We start from the raw sequence: 18237 nt of genomic DNA, 5'->3' as shown, positions 1-18237 counted from the left end.
GCCCCCTGTTCCCCACCTACAGGGAGCCACTTCACAAGCGGTGAATCAGGTCTGCAGGTGTCTTTCTTTTCCCCTCTCTGTCTCCCCCTCCTCTCTCCATTTCTCTCTGTCCTGAACAACAACGACGACATCAATAACAATAACAACTACAACAATAAAACAACAAGGCCAACAAAAGGTAATAAATAAATTTTAAAAAACCATAATGAATGGCAATTCCTCCCTATAATTAGTTGAGACACCTAAACAATTGTAACTGATGATGAAGACTGCTAGCTGCTTTCTGTCATTCTGAACTTCCAAAATTCCATTAAAATCATGGAGATTGTGCATCTTTCACAATCAGTTTTCACTTTTTTTAAAAAAAAACTATTTTTTTTATTTATTCCCTTCTGTTGTCCTTGTTCCTTTTTATTGTTATAGTTACTATTGTTGTCGTCATTGTTAGATAGGAAAGAGAGAAATCAAGAGAGGAGGGGAAGACAGAGGGGGGAGAGAAAGATAGACACCTGCAGACCTGTTTCACCACTTGTGAAGTGAGTCCCTGCAAATGGGGAGCTGGGGGCTCTAACCAGGATCCTTATGCCGGTCTTTGAGCTTTCCGCCATGTGTGCTTAACCCACTGCACTACCACCAGACTCCCCACAATCAGTTTTCAAGGGCTCTGCTTTTTTTTTTCCCCTTGTAATGCATTTTTTAATGCCCCAGGGATGGGTGTTTTCTCAAACTTTTAGTCAACATTAACAGAGAGAAAGAAAGCAAGTTACACATAATAATTTTATTCAAACATTACCAAATTTGTAAGTCTGTTGGATCATTTCCTCTAAATAATTGCAGGGAAGTTCTGGAATCTTGACCTCATTAAATATAGTTCTTTGTGTAATCCATGTTTTAATCAGTCAATCCAGTAAACTGTTAGAACTATTTCTTGCTATCAAGTTAGTATCATAAGGAATCTCTTGACTGGTATAACCAGCTTAACTTCATAGTCCATCTCCTAAGGCTAGCATGCCTTAGGATCCATTCATGTAGGAAAGTTCAAAATGATAAACGCAAGCAACTTTCGTGATGCCTGTGTTTTATACATCATCTTCTCTCAAGATCACTGGTAATTGTGTCCTGGAACTATTGGCTCTGCTTTTCATGTCTAGAAAGAATAAGATATGAAGTGAATAGATGACACGAAAGACTACTTTCCTCAGCAAGACAAAGGGATGAGGCTGGGTTGAGGTACATCTGGTTGAGTGCAGTGCTTCAATATGCAAGGACTAAGGTTCAAGTCCTAGTCCCCACCTACAGGGGAGAAGCTTCACAAGTGGTGAGGCAGGGATATGCATGTCTTTGTCTCTCTCCTTCTCTATCCCCCTCCCCTCTCAATTTCTCTCTGTCTCTATCAAAATATATAAATAAAAAAAAAACTTAAAGAAATAAAGTTTCCTTGCTTATAAAAAAAAAAAAAGAAAAGAAAAAAGAAAGAAAGACAAAGGGAGTTGTTTCAACTGGAAAATGAATTTTGGGATTTGTGACTTTTACTTAGTTATGACAGTCCAGGACTTCTAGTTTCACCTGAGGACATGTGAATATTTCTGCCCACATCTATTTAAGAGAATCATTCTTCTTCACTAAAATTTCTAGCATTAATAGGCATGAAGTAAAGTTGCCTTGCTAATTTATTTCATAATTCTCCAAAGGTTTTAATCTTGATTTTAAGTCATGTCTACAATCCTGTCTATAATGGATACAATTTTTCAATTCAAGCCCTCCTGAGCAGTCAGAGGTGACTTACCTGGTAGAGCACAGTGACTGCAAGCCTGAGGCTCAAGGTTTTATCCCTGAAACTATATATTCTGCAGTTCTGGCTTTTCAGTCTCTTTCTGTGTGTAACTCTATCTCATATCAAAAAATGAATAAATATTTTTTTAATTTTATTTATAAAATAGAAATATTGACAAGACTATAGAATTAGTGGGGTACATTTCCACACAATTCCCACTACCAGACCACTGTATCCCATCCCCTCCCCTGATAACTTTCCTATTCTTTGTCCCTCTGGGAGTATGGAGCCAGGGTCATTATGGGGTGCAGAAGGCGGAAGATCTGGCTTCTGAAATTGCTTCCCCGCTGAACATGGGCATTGGCAGTTTGTTCCATAATTCCAGCACTTCTCTCTCTTTCCCATACTCTTTCCCTAGTGGGGCAGGCGGGGCTCTAGGACACATTGGTGGGGTTGACTGCACAGGGAAGTCAGGTTGGCATCACGGTAACATCTGGAACCTGGTGGCAGAAAAAGATTTAGGATATAAAGCAGAACAAATTGTTGACTAATAATAAACCTAAAGGCAAGAATATTACAGATGAAGATTTGGGGTCTCTGTTTTGGAAAAAGCTAGTAGGTCTATTTTAGGTATATTCCAAGGGGCTCATGACTTTACTAGGTTTTGCCTGAGTCTAATATCTAATATGCAAGTGGACCTAGGTTATTGTCTGAGGAATGAATAAAAATTTTTCATTGAAGCCATCATGAAATTATCTTTTTTATTTGTTTTGAGCTAAGATTTTAATATCTTTTTAATTATTGATTTAATAATTATCAACAAGATTGTGGGATAAGAGAGGTACAATTCCACACTATTCCCACCACTAGAGTGCTGTATCCCATCCCCTCCACTGGAATCTTTCCTATTCTTTATTCCTCTGGGAGCATAGGCCCAGAATCTTTATGGGGTGCAAAGTCTGGTTTCTTTAGTTGCTTCTGTGTTGGATGTAGGCATTGGCAGGTCAATCCATGCTCCCAGGCTATCTCTCTCTTTCCCTAATGGGGAAGGGCTCTGGAGAGGTGGGGTCCAGGACATATTGGTAAGGTCGTCTGCCCAGGGAAGTCAGAATGGCATCATGATAGCATCTGCAACTTGGTGGCTGAAAAGGATTAAGATATAAAGCAGGACAAATCATTTAATAATCATGGACATAAAGGTAAGAATATAGAAGACAAGATTTGGGGGGGGGTTGTGTTGGAAGAAGCTAAGAAGTCTATTTTTTAAGTATACTCCAAAAGACCTGTGACTTTATTAATTTTACCTGAGCCTGAAAACTACCATGCATTTGTGCTTAAGGAGTTTAATATCTTGAGTTAACTCTTTTTAGTAAATTCTTCAATGCTGTCACAAATATTTTTCTAACCTTTATAATACTTATAATTGTTGTCATGCCAGGATGGTCAAGTTCAGGAAACTGCTTAGCTTCTTAAAGCTCTAACACTTCAGCTGGTCTCAGTGGCACTGTACACCATATATTATTAAAAAATATATGTACACCATATATTATTAAAACTTTCCTGGCTACTTGCTAGGGTAACACATGCCGTCATGCTTTAACATGTGACTAACTCTATGACATGATCTTTTATTGAAGACTTGTTTCCAGGGACCCTTCCTTATAGGCTAAAGTGCCAGGGTCCCATTCTGGCCTGGTGAACTAAAACCACGTTGAAGACTAAAAATAGGAAATTCAGGGTCAGTGAAATAACTCACTTGAATAGTGATTTGCCTTGTGCACAACCCAGGTTTGAGCAGGGCCCCTACTCCATTGAAGGAAACTTTGATACTGTGGTTTCCTTCAGTCTCTCTTTGCTTCTCTGTTTCTGTAAAAAAAACGCACCTCACAATACAGGAAATGGTCTACATAGTCATATCTAAGGAAATGTGAAACAACCTAGAGATCAGAATGTCACTACCCTCTATGGGGACCAAAAGAAGGGCATTATTAAGAGAACAGGTGGCCATCACAACTAGCTGAAGTTGGGTGAGTGGCGGCAGATGAGCCCTAGTCATTTCTGGAAGCTGAACTGAACAAAGAGGTGCAAGATATTGTACAACAGGAAAAGGACATACAGTCAAGCTTTCCCCCTTTTTTAACTTGGTCTTGCATTCCAGTTCTCTGCCAGTGCCAGGATTCAATGTCACCAGGATACTGAGTATAATATTGGAAGGTCTAAGGAGAGATACAAAAGCAAACAGTCTCCAGCCTTACAAAGAAACAAATGTGGTTGTCTTTCCCAAAATAAAAGGGAAGAAGGTTCTCTTTACCTGGGATAAGACTGTTTTGTTCACATTTGCAACAATAATGCTGGTGGGTGGCTATATTAAAAATAGCAGCTAGTGGGACGACCCAATGATTATATTTTTTTACTGATTTAATAGTGATCGACAAGACCGTAGGATAAGAGAGATACAATTCCACACAATTCCCACCACCAGAGTTCCGTATTCCATCCCCTCCATTGGAAGCTTTCTTGTTCTTTAGCCCTCTGGGAACATGGACCCAGGATCATTATGGGGTGCAGAAGGTGGAAGGTTCAGCTTTTATAATGGCTTCTCCACTGAACATGGGCGTGACCCAAGTTTTAAATGGATTTGTTCATGCTGTGGGGAATACTTAACATTTAACATACTCAACATTTAATTTAATTGCACTTTCATTCCTCCTCTCCCAAAAGATGTGTGTGTGTGTGTGTGTGTGTGTGTGTGTGTGTGTGTGTGTGTCTCTGTGTGTGTGTGTGTGTGTGTGTGTGTGTGTATAGGAAACTAGCACAGGTAGGATTCCAGTATTCCCAGGTGGAGTTGCATTTCATATGAAGAACGAGAAACCATACCGCTACTCCACCATTCATGAAGCTCCCCCGTCACTGAAGCATTTCTACGTGCTGCCAGGGCTCAATGCCTGGTTCTTGTGCACACTAAGGCAGGACTCATTTCCCTGCCCCTAAAGTGGAATCTTAATCAATCTGGCTCCAGTGAAGTAACTTGTGTGATAAGAGCACACTGCTTTCCCTGAGGGAAGATGTTTTTCCGGAAAAAAATCGTAATCATTTTCTTTTTACTGGTAGTCTTGCCTCACCCTCTTTCTGCTTCTATAGTGTAACTCTTTCATTTTGTATTATTCCTGACAGTATTTTCTTACTAGTTAGACAGCATGCTGCCTAGCTCATGAATCATTTAATAAAGCCATTTGATTGCTAAATCTGTGAATTTATTTTCTCTCCCTTTCCTTTGTCTTTTTTTTTTTTTTTTTTTAATCAGAGCACTGCTCAGTTCTGGCTTCTGGTAATTCCAGGGACTGAACCTGGGGCCTCAGAGGCTCAGCCATAAAAGACACGAAAAGGCATGATCACTATGTTACTGACTGGTCTAAATTTTGGTTCTGATAGGTAAAAGTTCACCATATATATGTTAGACGTTTACTATCAGAAAAGAACTATAAACAGGCATGGCCAGACATTTACACTTGAAAAGGAACCCAATTGCATGGTCTGAATAGGTCAGGGAGGTTTAGCAAGATTTTTCAACAAGGAGATGGAATCTATATAACTTGCTTTATCCAGCAGGTAATATGACATCTCAAAGAGGTGGAAAATGCTTTTACATTGTATGATAAATTGTTCTTCCTGGTAAAAGTGTGAGTGGCTCAAGACAATTACATACAGGTGGGCATAAGGAAATTAAATATTCAGTCTTCAAGGACCTGGGTTCTAGACCCTAGTCCCCAGCTGCAAGCAGGACAGCTTCATGAGTGGTGAAGCAGTGCTGTAGATGTCTCTCATCTTCTCTCCCTCCCTAACTCCCGTTTGCCTCTCAATTTCCCAAAATGTTTTAAAAGAATAAGTACTCAGTAAATGTTTATTATTGAAATATATTGATTCTCAATGAAAGACATAGGAGACATGGATTGATAAAATTAAGCTAGACACAAGGATTTTTTTGTTTGTTTAAAATGAGGCAGAGTTAAGTGAGCAAAGGTAAGGCTTGATACTTTTGTCTTTTTTAAATATTTTATGTATTGGTTAGAGACAAAAAAATCAAATGGAAAGGGAGAGGTTGAGTGGGAGAGAAACAGAGAGACATATGCAGCACTGCTTCACTGCTCATGAAACTTTCTTCCTGCAAGTGGGAACTGGTGGTTTGAACCTGGGTCATTGCACATAATAAAATGTGCACTCAGCCATGCGCCCCCCATGATGTCTTTAATGACAGATACTTATGACTATATCTGCTTTGTTGAATAAAATGAGTAATAAGGATACTGTATTTCTTCTTCTTCTTCTTCTTCTTCTTCTTCTTCTTCTCCTCCTCCTCCTCTTCCTCCTCTTTCTTCTCCTCCTCCTCTTCCTCCTCCTTCTCTTCCTCCTCCTCCTCTTCCTCCTCCTCCTCTTTCTTCTCCTCCTCTTCCTCCTCCTCCTCTTTCTTCTCCTCCTCTTCCTCCTCCTCCTCTTCCTCCTCCTCCTCTTCCTCTTCCTTCTCTTCCTCCTCCTCCTCTTCCTCCTCCTCCTCCTCCTTCTCCCTCCTCCTTCTCTTCCTCCTCCTCTTCCTCCTCCATCTTCTTCTTCTTCTTCTTCTTTTAGTTCTACACTTCTGTTTTCCAACATTAATTCAAACCAACAAATGGAACATGTGGGCTGAGAAAAAATGCCTCAATTACACATAGGTTTGGATATTGCCTTCTTGAGTGATAAATTCTGTTAAAAATATACATTTCAGGATGTCGGATTTCTAAGGGAGTCATTGATGTATATATTTTTTTAATTTCATGTTACATAAATACCAATAATATTTGTTGCAGAGAATCTTGGAAATTTTTTCAACTTTGTACAATATTATTATTTTTATACTTCAGACTTGCATTGATATCTGAAGAAGTTAAAAAATCTTTTCCAATTAGGTTATTCTTTCAGGAAAGTATTGATTCTGATGTTTATAGGGGTTATAGTATTATGTATAAAGAAAATACATGTAGAATCATAGAACTTTTAGAATTAGGAGAAACCTTTGAGATTGTCTTGGTTTTTTATCTCTATTTTATAAATTAGGAAACATATCAAAGAAATTCAGTTTTTTTATCTCCAATATCACATTGTTGGGAAAATGCTGAATTACAGATTTTTTAAATTTTTACACAAGGTGCATTTTCACATTTCTCCAAGAGGAAATTTAGTCATTTTTTTCCAACATTATATATTTAGTGACAAAAATGGGCCAGAAATCCCTTTTCTTCCCACTTAATAGAGGAAAACATTGTTTTTTTAATTCTTTATCATATAATAAGCCATACAAGACTTGATTTTTTAACTCATAATATGTAACTCTGGTTCACGGTCATAAATAGCTCCAAGTATCATACAATACTGCCTTTTTACCTCCATTTTCTTCTCCTCCTTCTTCTACTTTTATCCACCTGGGTTTTGTTATTGTTGTTGTTTGTGTTTGCTTGTTTTAATTGCAGATTCTCAATTCCTATGCAACAAATTCACTGGTTCTCTTGTGGGCAATTTTTTCCCCAATTTTCTTTCCTTTCTTAGATAGAGATAAGCAGAACTAGGGATGGATAGAGACAGGAAGGGAAAAAAGACCCCCGTAACAATGCTCTATCACTTGTGAAGCTTGCAGTTGGGAACTGGGGGCTTGAACTTGGGTCCTAGGACATGGTAGCATGTGAGCTCTGCCAAATGGTCTATCACCCAGCCGAAGTCCTTTTATGAAGAGAAGCATTACTACTTTAGACAGGTGGTAAGTCATTCCACCTTGTTCTGAATTTCAGGTTATTTGCTCATAAAGCCTTTAGTTCATAGTCATTTATTTATGTATTTTTCTTTTAGAATATTTATTTATTGAAAGGGAAAGAGAATCATAACATAAATCCTGCACTGGTGATACCAAGGATTAAACTTTAGACCATATGCTTGTAAATTCAGAAGTTTAGCCACTGTACCATTTCTCCAGCCGAAGGGAAGAGTATCTTACAGGCTATTCTTTTGTTTGGCTATGTAGAGCTTTCAAAAAAATTAACTCTTCCTCACTTTCTTTCCACTTGAAGTTATTATATTTTAATCTTTACTATTCAATATGAACTTTTATTGGTATGTTTTTGAATTCGAAGTTCTACAATGGATAGGAAGTTCCTTTTTCTTCTTTCTGCTATGAGTACTCTACCACCAAAAGAAAGAAGGTAACAAAAATAAAAACACACTTAAACTTGTAAAAAATAAAGCCAAGTTATTAGAATAATAGTATGTTGTATCATGTACATATTTGGGACAGGTAATTGATGCAAATTTGTATACTTTTCCTGAATTTGGTATTTATGACACTCATCGGTTTTTCAAAATGAGTTACCTGTGATTTATATTTTATAAAGATATTAACGGGATGCATTGGATCGACCTTCTCGTGGTGCATCCCGTGAGTACCCATTCATTGGGGAAACTGACGATCCTTCCTAGCCGACTGAATCCACATGGATCCCAGTCACTTTCAAAGCCAGCAACAAGCAGCTCCTGACAGCTTTCAACCTGACCTGTTGACTGGCTACGGAAGAAGGGCAAACGCTAGAAGAAGAAGAAGATATTAACTGGAAGTCGGGTGGTAGCGCAGCGAGTTAAGCACACGTGGTGCAAAGCACAAGGACCAGTCTAAGGATCCCAGTTTGAGCCCCTGGCTCCCCACCTGCAGGGGAGTCACTTCACAAGCAGTGAAGCAGGTCTGCAGGTGTCTGTCTTTCTCTCCCCCTCTGTCTTCCCCTCCTCTCTCCATTTCTCTCTCTGTCCTGTCTAACAACAATGACATCAATGACTACAACAATAAAAAACAAGGGCAACAAAAAGGGAAAATAAATAAATATAAAAAATTAAAGAAAGATATTAACTCCCAGGGCTAATTCAATATTCATTTCAGTTTTTATTATATTATCTTATTTTAAAGCTCTTCTCCTTCCAGTTTATATAAGTCTCTGGCCCCAAACATCTTAGATAACCCGAAGGTGCTTAACTTCCCAAAGTCAATTCTTACAGCCTTCAAGCTATGCTGATTTGACTTATTTCTAGGAGACAGAGCTCCATTAAAAGAGAGGCAGGAAAGATTTATTATGAACAACGAGAAATCCAAAAACTGTTTTCTGGGAAGAGCAATAAAAAGAATCAAAATCAGAGCATCTGAGTTCTGTGACAAATGTAAGGGGGTCATCATGGAGCAGGAAACAGGCAAGTTCTGAATTCTCACCTGCCAAGATCTACAACAAAGTAGTTTGCTTCAAATAGTACAAACCCGTATGACTACAAAAACATAGTTCACAAGGGTAAACATGGCTATTTTACTTGTATTAGTATTATATTAGCATTGCTAACTATATATATGGTTGATCCTATAGTATAAATTAAATGAAAAAGGAAAAAAAATGTGTGTGTGTGTGTGTGTGTGTGTGTGTGTGTGTGCGTGTGCATGTGTTAAACACACAGGCACTTCAATTCTGAGATGTTGAAAGGACCTATTTCTCCAGACCTATTTTCATGGAATTAAGAGGAAGAGAAAAAATGTCTATTATATCTCTCCACAAATTTATGATAATCTAATTTGTAGTGCATGTATATTGGATTAGGTTTTCCAATTGTTCATCATGGCATCAGAATTATGAAATTAGCTGACCAGTAATTTATTTCAGGAGGGACAGCTTATAGTTTGTGCTATAGCAATTTTGAAATCAGGCATCCAATAACCTCAAGTAGATTTTTTTGTACTCCTTTTTACTTGCATTTTTTAAAAGTTTTATTTGGATAGAGACAGAGGAATTGAGAAGTAAAAGGAGATAGAGGAGGGGAGAAAAAGGCAGACACATCAGCACTGCTCCACCACCTGTCAAGCTTCCCCCCTGTAAGGGGAGACTGGGGGCTTCCTGGACCCTTGAACATGGTAAAATGTGCACTCTACCAGGCCAGGTGCCTATTGCTTTCCACATGCTAATTGAGCAAATATTAGGCAAATCAGTGATCATTATTCTGCAGATTAAGAAGCGGTCTGTCACAGTGGAAAAGACACGATCTTTGAAGTTAACAATATTGGCTAAGCATTTAACTTTGATTCTGTTTAGGATACGTTTTTTTTTTTTTTTTTTTTTAGTGTCTATACTTCAAAAGAAAGGCCATCTTGGAAAAACTGTACTGAAGATTTATTTGGATGATTTTTTAAAATAAAGTTCCCTATTGCAAATGACTAACACATCGGGACTGGTGTTAATTGATATATGAAACTGAATTCTTTTTTGTTTCTCTTTCATTGTTTTTATTAGTGATTTAATAATGATGAACAATATTGAAAGATAACAGGGGTATAATTTCATCCAGTGCCCACCACTAGAGTTCTGTGTCCTATCCCTTTCATTAGATGCTTCCTGTTTTTTTTTTTTAATTTTTATTTATAAAAAGGAAACACTGAGAAAAACCATAAAACAATAAAAGGGGTACAACTCCAAACAATTCCCACCACCAGAACCCCATATCTCATCTTCTCCTTGAAGATGAATTCTTAAGCTTCCTAAGAAGTTTAGAATTCAGTAGGCAGGTTCTACAAATCCTCTTATTTAGTTTACACAATCACTGTATAATCTGGATCTCTCTCTCTCTCTCTCTCTCTCTTCCCTTTAAATTATTTGAATGAACTTCGTTGTGCTTTTTTCAGTTATTGAATTTTTCATTTCTCAGTGTGGGAATAGAGAAGAAATTGCAATGAAGGCAAATAGTACTGATTGCTTCTCTTGGGGTAATTTCCTGGGAATTGACAGAATACTCAGATTATAAGAAGCAGGTATGAATTTATTATAAAATCCTTATAGTTTAGAAAAATCATCAATTTAAGCTCCAGTTCCTTTATTTTAGTTTTTTTACTAGGGATTTACAAGATTATAAGATAACAAGGGTATAGTTCCACACCATTACTACCAGCAAAGTTCTGTGCCCTTCCTCCCCAGTGATAATTTCCATAGTTTTCCCAAGTTTTAGATATGGGGTGAATATTCATATATTTTTCAAATTCAAATGTTTGAAATCATTCACTAGTTACCCTTCACTTCCTTACTTATGTCAATGAATATAAGCACCTCTAGTTCCATCCATTTTGTCCCAAAGAACATATTCCCATATTTTTAAATTTCTGAGGAGTACTCCAGTATTCTTCATGTTGAGTAACTGATAAGTAGAAGGTAAACAGAATAAAACAAAATCGTTTGCAACTCCTTAGCTTTTTGACAGAGATAATTTCAATTTAAGATAGTGTGTGCTTTTTGCACGATAGCAAATGTTTTTCAAATGATAATTTATTGCATTCCTTTTATTCCTACCTCCAAATTGCACTCAGAATGTGAGAAATTGGGCAACTTTCCAAATATTATCTTGGTTATGTAAAATAGAATTTTAATATAATTTTGAATTTTTCTTTTTTTATCTTTATTTATTGGATAGAGACAGTTAGAAATCGAGAGGGAGGGAGAGACAGAGAGAGACAGAGAGACACCTGCAGCTCTGCTTCACCACTCGCAAAGCTTTCTCCCTGCAGGGGGGGACTGGGGGCTCGTACTGGGTCCTTGCACATTGCAACATGTGCTCTCAACCAGGTGTGCCACCACCCGGCCCCAAATTTTGAATTTTTCTTGCAGACAAAACAGGATTCGATCCCTAAACAGATTAGGCAGTTGACATTTTCAGGTAAACAATATAACGTCCATATAAATAAGCTACAGTTCTTCCCACTTGCTATTCCAATTTATTTTCCACCAGTTATCACTGGAACTCTGAGCCTGCAAGATTATACGAGTCCCAGTGACTCTTATTTATTTATGTATTTATTTGTTTGTTTGTTTGTTTATTTATTTATATTAGATGAAACCTGAGAGACATAAAAGGAGAGTTGCCTTTTTAATGTGTTAACTTGATACAGGAGATAAATAACCATGATGTTTCAGGCCAGAAGAATTTGTTGTGTTCTCAAGTCACAAATAAAGTTCTGCAATTGCAAAATCTGTCATAACTCTATTTGGCTTCTGAAAATCTCGTTTTCTACTTCCTTGCTTGTTTTTTCAGGAAATTTTTTTGCCTCCAGTGTTATCACTGGGGCTCAGTGCCAAGCCTACAAAAACACTGCTCCTGCAGGCTATTTTTCCATTTTGTTGCCCTTGTTGTTGCCCTTGTTGTGGTTGTTACTGTTATTGTTGTTATAGCTGTTGTTATTGTTGGATAGGATAGAGAGAAATCGAAAGAGAAGGGGAAGACAGAGAGGGGAAGAGAGAGAGAAAGACACCTGAAGACCTGCTTCACTGCTTGCAAAGTGACCAAGGCCCCTATAGGTGAGGAGCTGGAGACTCCAGCCAGGATCCTTACACAGGTCCTTGTGCTGGTCTTTGGCTTTGCCTCATATGCAATTAACCTGCTGCGCTACTGCCCCAACCCCAGCATCATTTTGTAAAGATTTGGTGTTACTGATTTTTATGAGAGAGAGTAGCGCATTTTTCATCTCTGTCTTATGATAATGCTGAGAATTGAACCTGAGACCTCTGGGGCTTTAAGTATTTGCTTACTTTCTTAAAGTAACCCCTCCTTGTTCCCGATATATATATTTGGTTTTTGATAGTACCTTTTTTATTCCAGTGGCTAAGAGATTATTAAAATGTACACACATTCAGCCATAGCAATAACAAAACATACAGATACTTTTGTGTACGGAGGGCAGGAAGGGTAATTAGAGGCTCCAATATTCTTTTTTTTTTCAGGGGTAGTGGTGGTTACCTCTAGTTTTCAACTCTTTTTCAGTCACTTGTGGCCAAGAACTCTAAGAGCTTAAATGATGATTTTATTTCCCTAAAATTTTAAATTAAAAAATCAGTGTTTACTTAGTCACAAATGATTTATATACTATTTAATCTGCATAAAAACTCTATGAAGCAGTTTCTTCTCCTCCTTCACTGAAGCACTGCTCAGTTCTGGTTTATGGTGATACCACGGATTGACCTGGGAGCTGAAGACATGAGTCTTTGGAGAAACACTGTACTTAATCTCTCAGGCCCAGCAATCACTCTTCTCTTTCTCTCTTTCTTTCTTTCTTTCTTTCTTTCTTTCTTTCTTTCTTTCTTTCTTTCTTTCTTTCTCTTTCTTCCTTCCTTCCTTCCTTTCTTTTTTTTTTTTTTACCAGAGCACTACTCAGCTCTGGCTTATGGTGAGACAGGGGATTGAAGCAGGGACTTTTGAAGCATCAGGCATGAGAGACTCTTTGCATAACCACTATGCTATGTATTCTCTTCCCCCAAATAGTTACATTTTTATAACTGAGGTTTGTATTGGGTTATAACATGGGTTTCAGGTGGACAGTCTGAAATCAGTATCTACTGACATTATGTTTTTCATCAGAATTATATTCTCTACCTATAGCTATACATTTTAGTCCTCTTATCTTTTAATATCATTATTTTAGAGAGAAAACACTGAAATATATTATTTAAAAAATGATCCATGGACATAAAGCTTATAATTAGAATTGCAAAAATGCAAATCTACAGTTATTTAATTGATAAAAATAACTATATATTGTCATTTGTGAGAATTTCTTGAGCTAAATTAAAGCAGTTTACATTTCTTATTTCATTAGATGTTCATCTGACAGGTAGGAAGGCTGAGGAAACAGGAGCAAATTATATCAACAAATGACCTATGACATTGGTCTAGGATTAGGAGTTTCTCTTTATATTTTCCCCCTTCAAATCTTCCACCTGTCAAAATCCCATATGATCTGAAAAGGATTAACTTGAAGGAATCATGTTAAGTGAGATAAGGAGAGAGAGAGAGAGAGAGAGAGAGAGAGAGAGAGAAAGAGAGAGAGAAGAGCAAATAGAGGATCTAGATAGAATTTAAGAAGCAAAGTTGAAAAAGGAAAACCCAAGGTTAAACGCTGGCTTTTTGCATGTGGCAATATTGAAACAAAGAAAAGGACTTTGGGGAAGAGAAGGGGTGGAGAAGATTACTTCACAGTGCATGAGGGTGGAAATGGACCTACGTTGGGGGGTGAGAGTGTTTTGTAGACCTCTATCATGGGAAGATGAGAAACAAACTGTACTCATGTGTTAACAACTTTATTGTAAACCATTAAGCTCCGAGCAAAATGTAAAAAAAAAAAAAAAAAAAAAAAAGAAAGGAAATGTAAACTATAAAAAAAGAAGACACTTCTTTTTAAAATTATTTTTTATATGAAAGAAAGTAGACCATAGCACTGTTCTGCTCTGGCATATACAGTGCCAGAAATGGAACCTGGGGCCTCAGGCATGCAACACATCTGCTCTATCACTGAGCTATGTGCTGTTCAGCCTGCGCCACTCTCTCCCTGAGACAGGCTTTTCACTTTTAATTTCTGGGCCTTCTCTTTTCCATTCCTCCCTTCCATCTTCCTTTTCTTCTTTCCTTCCTTTTCTGGGGCACAAAGAAAGGCATATACTCATTCTTATAAATAGAGAGTGTCTTAATGTTGTGGGATCTGATAACATACTTAAAATAAATCACTGAGATCTTGAGGCTCACCATGACAGGAAGTTCATGCTCTACAGGACTTCCCTCTCCTTTACGGTGACAAACTCTAATGGAATCTGGCCTGCAGAGTATCTGGGCTGTGTGTGAGATTGGTGTCAGAGCAAGTGCCAACAAGTTCCCTGGTGCTCAGCCTTTACAACATTGGGGTAACTCAAACATTCCTTCAAGGCCCCGCCCACCTTTTTCAGTGAGAATCCACTGCAAAGAATCTCTTGGAAGCTGTGTGGAAGCAGTGGGGTGGGAGGTGTCAAGTATGTGTATTCCAACAAGATTGTGGATGGGTGAGTGGGTGGGAATGAGGGGGTGAGAATGACAAGCAAAGATGGAAAAAATAACCACCACTTGCCACCAAAATATTCTGCTCAAAGATGAGGGAGTACACCCCACAGCTGTTAGCACTGTTCAGCATATTTTGCATATTTACATATACCAAGTATTTCCAAACAGCTATGTGTTTGTTTTAAAATCCCACACAGAGATGTCTGGTAAAGTTGTCACTGTGGAAAGCTTATTTTCTCATTTTCTCGGTGGTGTCTGCAAAACTGCTTTCAAATTTCTGTATATATGTCACATGCCAAGGAAAAGAATCCTGCCATTAACCACATTATAGGGAGTGCTGAACTAGTCCACCTACCTACTAGACAACATTCAGAGCAACACACCTGCATTCTGAGGCCTGTGAGTGATTGACATCATTTTTTTCATTATTTTTTTCACTACAAAATGAAAGATACATGACTCAGTGATCCTTGATAAGTTTTGAAGTTACAAAAATGTGGTTTTCCTTATTGCTGTTGACTCTAATCTTTGAATAAGAGGCCTTTTTTGTACCAGAATGATAACACTGAATAGATTTCATCAATAGTTAGGTTTTCTTTTGGAAGCCTAAAATTCCACAAAACCACACAGAGCTTATTTGAAAAAGATTAGGAACTTCCATCACAAGGGATGAGATTTTTTCCCCCTTTTAACAAGATCTACAAGAAAAGGATAGAGTGTCATGCTTAAAGGGGAACAGATTTTGTAGTTTTTGGCAAGATATTAAATCCTCTGTTGCTATATTTGGCTCCCTGCAAATAGTTTCTTGTTTAAGTGAACAGCAAGAATCAATGCTGGTGTTCTTCACTCAGTTACGGTCAAACTTGGTATGGAAAATAAAACAGTTGTGTTTGACTGTTGTTTTATAAGAGAATCTGGCAGCTCATTTATTGAACAACAGCATTCCACAGTATAGGTGCCGACTTTACACATTAAATGTATCAACATATGTTTGCTTTCCATAACAGTTCTTCTCCACTGCTTAACTGATAGCAGATGTAAAGAGTCAATCTGAACAGCAAGCAGGCTTGCCACGTCAAGGTGGTCATACAGAGACAGATACGTAGTCAAATGCGTTTAAGGAGGGCAGATGCGGTTCTTGGATACTTAGGACATCACAGGATGGGTTTATGTTCCCAAAAAGGGAAGCAAAACAGTTAAAGGGTAGTTGATTGTCCCCAGAGAAAGCACACTTCAGCTAGGAAGAATCTGTACCAGATGTCCTGTTCTCCACTCCCCTGAGTGCCTGTTTTACATAAGCACTACATAACCCTTTAGATTCCAAAGCAATAAGCAAGGGTTTGTATGAGAGCATCCCCATATACAAACCCTAGTGTCATCAAAAAACAGAGCTGACTGATACTGTTAAAAAATAACAAAATTGAAACATGAATTTTCTTCATATGTAATTACTTAGGTAGATGAAAATGAATGTTAAACAAATGACCATTGAAAATAATATTTGTGGTAGCATTTCTAGTGATAAATCCACCCAGATTGAATTGATAAAACATGTCAGAGAATTCCAACTATGACACCATATCCCCAGACAATAACCTGGGTCTACCTGCATGTTAGCTGTCAGGCACAGGCAAAAACTAGAAAAGTCACGGGCCCCTTGGAATATACCAAAAATAGACCTACTAGCTTTTTCCAAAATGGAGACCCTACAGCTTTATCTGCAATATTCTTGCCTTTAGGTTCATGATTAGTCAACAATTTGTTTTGCTTCATACCTTAACTCTTTTTCAGTCACCAGGTTCCAGATGATACCACGATGCCAAGCCAACTTCCTTGGGCAGAGGACCCCACCATATGTCATGGAGCCCCGCCTTCACAGAGCCCTACCCTGCTAGGGAAAGAGAGAGACAGGCTGGGAGTACTGACCAACCAGTCAACACCCATGTTCAGCGGGAAAGCAATTACAGAAGCCAGACCTCCCACCTTCTGCACCTGGTGACCCTGGGTCCATACTCCCAGAGGGGTAAAGAATAGGAAAGCTATCAGGGGAGGGGATTGGTTATGGAGCTCTGGGGGTGGGCATTGTGTGGAAACGTACCCCTCTTATCCTATAGTCTTGTCAATAGTTCCATTTAATAGTTTAAAAAAAAATCAGAGAAATTTAAGAGTCATTGTGATTGAATATCTCCCCAAAGGTGGTCGCACTGTAATCTCCAGTAACTCTTAATGTTACTTCACATAAAAAAAAAAAACTTTATAGATGTGATTAAATTGGCCTAGAAATGGGGACCAACTAATGTGATTATGAAAGTCCTTAAGTATGTCAGAGAAAAGCTGAAAAGAGGAACAGAGTGATATTGCATGAGAGTTTGAGAAGGTATTGTAGACTTTGAATATGGATGCAGGGGGCAATCAGTCAACAACTCTGGAGACCGTGACAGGGGAGTGGTCCGCCACATAGAGCACACGTTTCCATGTTCAAGTCCCCAGTCCCTTACCCATATAGGGAAGAAGCTTCACGAGCAGTGATGCATGTGTCTCTCCTTCCTTAACCCCCCTTTCCTCCTCAATTTCTCTGTGTATATTGAAAAGAAAATGAAGTGGGGAAAATAAATGGTCACTGGGAGCAGTGGATTTGCAGTTCAGGCACCAAGCTCCAATAATAACCTTGGTGACAACAAAAGTATTTATTTTTAATTTTTAGGAGTGTATATTAACACCACTCCTGCCACCAAAGGTCTGTGTCCCTACCCTCACCCCCTTATAGTGAACCTGAAAAATCTACCCTCACCCTCCACCCAGAGTTTTTTTACTTTAGTGCAATATTCCAAACTCAGTCAAATTCTACTTTGCGTTACCCTTTCTGTTCTTCTTTCTTAACCTCTGTTTATGAGTGGGATCATCCCATACTCATCTCTCCTAAAATATTTGTAAAAGAACTGTAGAGATTTTAAACAGCAAGGCAGAAGATTCTGCTCTTTAGCATCCGGAAATAATACAGCTATCCCCTTGACTTTAAGCTACTAACACAAGAGACATACTGTCTGAACTATAGAAAAATAAAACAATAAATTTGTGCTATTTTAAATCAATATAACTTGTGAAAAGGTACATGCCATTAGTCTGGTTAAATAGGGCAAGTAAAGAAACCCCTAGTAATTTATTTCACGTGATGTAGTCTTTTTAAGTGTGTCACATACTTAAGCAGCATCTATCAAATTATTTCACCTGTAATGCTGGATGACCTACTGGTTTAAATACTATTTTCCAGGTCTTGTAGTTTCACAGGAAAAATCTGCTTATTAAGAAAATACAGGGAGAGGGGCTGAGCACAGGTTACAGTGTTAAAGTACCCTTTAAACCCTGATCCTCACCTGCAGGGGGAGATCTTCATGGATGAAGAGGCAGTGCTGCAGGTGCCTCTTCATCTCCCCCTTTTCTCTCAACTTCTGTCTCTGTCCAGTAAATAATAAATAATAAATATTAGGGATTGCTGCCATAAGATTCTACAATCATCCTTCACATGCACTCTTCTTTGGTATCAATATATTCTTAGGAAAGCTCTGATTTTT

The 18237-nt window shown here is 38.1% G+C and overlaps 1 pseudogene; it reads right to left on the bottom strand.

Moving 5' to 3' along the window:
- Positions 1-15186: 15186 nt before the first annotated feature.
- On the bottom strand, positions 15187-17167 carry LOC103122742 (uncharacterized; annotated as a pseudogene).
- Between the last annotated feature and the right edge of the window lie 1070 nt (positions 17168-18237).

This window comes from Erinaceus europaeus, chromosome 14 (assembly GCF_950295315.1).
Source record: "Erinaceus europaeus chromosome 14, mEriEur2.1, whole genome shotgun sequence".
NCBI classification, from domain to species: Eukaryota; Metazoa; Chordata; class Mammalia; order Eulipotyphla; family Erinaceidae; genus Erinaceus; species Erinaceus europaeus.
Note: the sequence above shows the minus strand (reverse complement) of the source record. Positions and strands in the feature narration are given on the sequence as shown.